The 2,414-nt window shown below is 45.5% G+C and overlaps 1 protein-coding gene across 1 annotated transcript in view; it reads right to left on the bottom strand.

The window, feature by feature from the left end:
• Positions 1-2,414, bottom strand: part of SHC2 (SHC (Src homology 2 domain containing) transforming protein 2) — a gene marked incomplete at its 5' end in the record, with an annotated part of 16,231 nt that overhangs the window by 1,885 nt on the left and 11,932 nt on the right. The gene's annotated exons all lie outside the window — the stretch shown is intronic.

The raw sequence follows: 2,414 nt of genomic DNA on the forward strand, positions 1-2,414 counted from the left end.
TTCCAAGCCTCCCGTGGCTCTGGTGCACTCAAGGGTGAGAATCACTAGATCCAAGATTTAGAGTTGGCCTCAGGGTTCCAGAACTAATTATGGTTCTGGAGCCACACTTCCCAGCGGGTTGAATAGTGGCCCCAGAATGATATGTCCACGCCCTGACTCCTGGAACCTATGAATGAGAATGTATTTGGAAAAAGCATCTTTGCAGATGTGATTAAGTGAAGGGTCTTGAGATGAGCTCATCTGGGGTTACCTAGGAGTCACCAAATCCAGCAACTTGTGTCCTTAAAAGAAGATCATAGCCTGGTTGGCATGCTTAGTGGTTAGAGCATTGGCCTGTGCACGGAAGGGTCGCAGGTTCGATTCCCAGTCAAGGGCACATATCTGGGTTGCAGGTTCAATCCCCAGCCCCTGTTGGGGTGCGTGCAGAAGGCAATCTCTCTCTCTGTATCTCTCTCTCTCCCCTTCCCTCCCTTCCTCTCTCTCAAAATCAGTGGGAAAAGTATCCTCGGGTAAGGATTAACCAAAAATAAAAATAAAAAGAAGAGAACAACTTGGACACAGAAACACAAGAAAAACATGTGAGAAGATGGGGGCAGCGATCAAAATGATGTGTCAACAAGCCAGGGACTAGCAAGGACTGCTGGCGACCGTGAGAAGCGGGGAGAGGGGCATGGGACAGATCCTCCCTCAGAGCCTCAAAAGGAACCAGCCCTGCCAACACCCTGATTTCAGACTTCTGGTCTCCAGAGCTGAGAGAGAAGAAATCTCTGTCGCTTTAAGACACCCAGTTCGTGGTCATTTGGTAGGGCAGCCCTCAGAAATGAATCTCAGAGACACAGATCTGAAAATCAGAATCACCAAATCCAAAAACCATCTGCGTCTTAGAATGAGAAAATCTTAGCTCACAGCACAGAGACCCTCCGGACCCCTGCCTGCCAGACCTTGCATGGGTAATGCTGGGCTCACTGAGCACATGTCACCTGGACCAGTGGTCGCCAACCGGTGGCCCGCAGACCACTGGTGATCCGTAAGGTCCGAAAGGTTGGCGACCGCTGACCTGCACAGCAGGCTTAAATGCACATTTCTGGCCACACAACCACCTTCCACTTGAGTCTGCCCTGTACAAACAGACATGGAGTATATGCACACTGAGGGCGGTTCTGAGGATTCTTCTGAACGGCTAAGAGCAGTTGGTAAGCTCTACGGCTTTTAACTCCTCCAAGCACCTACCAACTGAGAAATAACTTGTAAAGCCCAAGGCCCTTAGATGCTGGAAAATATTTCACAAATCTTAGAACTGCTTGTAAATTGGAGCATGTTCTTTTTTATATGTTTTTGTTGATTTTAGAGAAAGAGGAAGGGAGAGAGAGAGCGAGAGAAACATCGATCCATTGCCTCCTGCATGCACCCCAACCTGGGATTGCACCTGAAACCCAGGTATGTGCCCTGACCAGGAATCGAACCAGCGACCCTTTGGTGCATGGGATGATGCTCAAACCAACGGAGCCACACTGGCCAGGCTGGAACGTGTTTTGTAACAACTGAAATGCTTTAGGAACTGTAGAAGACCAAATCTCATTGACTCAAAGCAGCTGTTAGATGCATCACCATTTCATGAGCCATGGTGGTGGAAGGGGAACATGAAAAATGAAATAATAATGTGTTCAAAGATGCAACTGATGGGTAAAATAAATAAATAAATCAGGCCCTGGCCAATGTGCTCAGTTGACTGAAATATCCCAGGTTCAATTCCCGGTCAGGGCACACGCCCAGTTTGGGGGCTCCATCCTGGTCAGGGGTGCATGCAGAGGCAGCTGATTGATGTTTCTCTCTCTCCCTCTCTCTCTCTCTCTCTCTCTTCCCCTTCTCTCTCTTAAAAAAATCAATAAAAATATTTTTAAAAAACACAAATTTATTATCTAAAAAGGGGGACATTTTTTATATAATTCAGACCTCAAAAAAAAATAATTCAGACCTCAGAGATGTCAAAATGAGAGGAAAGAAAAGTGTGCATCAGAGGGCTGAAGCATTCACACCTTAAGACCCTTGTAAACTGCAACCTGCTTTGGAACCCTAAAATGCACTAGAAACTGAACATCACTATTTGTAAGATGCACTAGTGATAACAGAATATGAAAAAAGTGCATCTTACAATTGTTGAGATATGATATTTTGTAAACCCTGAAAGGCCTTGAAATTGGAAAAGATTTTGTAACCGCATAACGCCTTATAAACTAAGAAATACTCCGAAAATCCAAAAATTCTTAAACTGGAAAATAGTTTGTAATTCTAAAGTACCTGGTAAACAGGACAGAATCTGTAAACATAAAGGCTTTGTAATCCGAAAAAAATACTTCGTTAAACCTAAAGGGTGCTAAGGAGATGGGTCCCTCCCACCCCCCACCCCACACTCC

The sequence above is a fragment of the Myotis davidii genome, unplaced genomic scaffold, assembly GCF_000327345.1.
Source record: "Myotis davidii unplaced genomic scaffold, ASM32734v1 scaffold198, whole genome shotgun sequence".
In the NCBI taxonomy this organism is placed as follows: Eukaryota; Metazoa; Chordata; class Mammalia; order Chiroptera; family Vespertilionidae; genus Myotis; species Myotis davidii.